Source organism: Theobroma umbraticum, unplaced genomic scaffold, assembly GCF_002168275.2.
Source record: "Theobroma umbraticum cultivar Fairchild unplaced genomic scaffold, ASM216827v3 scaffold_7.0, whole genome shotgun sequence".
Taxonomy (NCBI): Eukaryota; Viridiplantae; Streptophyta; class Magnoliopsida; order Malvales; family Malvaceae; genus Theobroma; species Theobroma umbraticum.
This window is the reverse complement of record NW_018397278.1, coordinates 1,200,996-1,201,323: the sequence shown is the minus strand read 5'-3', so window position 1 is coordinate 1,201,323 and position 328 is coordinate 1,200,996.

Sequence of the window (328 nt, the reverse complement as noted above, 5' to 3'; positions counted from 1 at the left end):
TTATTTTGCCCAATGCAAACATCAAATTATGATATGTGTTAACCACAAATGAAACGATTCAATATAAAATCATTTCTACGATTATAAAACTATTGAAATTGAGTACTTAAGCTTTGAAAGGTATGAGTAGATATAAATAAACTTTTCTTGATAATGGATGGCTTTCACTTTATGTTTCTCATTCCAAAAATCAAACTATCTTCTACTTTAACCAAAAATGAAAACAATTCAATTTAAAATCATTTATATGATTATAAAACCATTTAATGCGAGTAGCTAGGTTTTCAAAGGTATGAGTGACTATAAATGGACTTTTTTTGTCAATGGA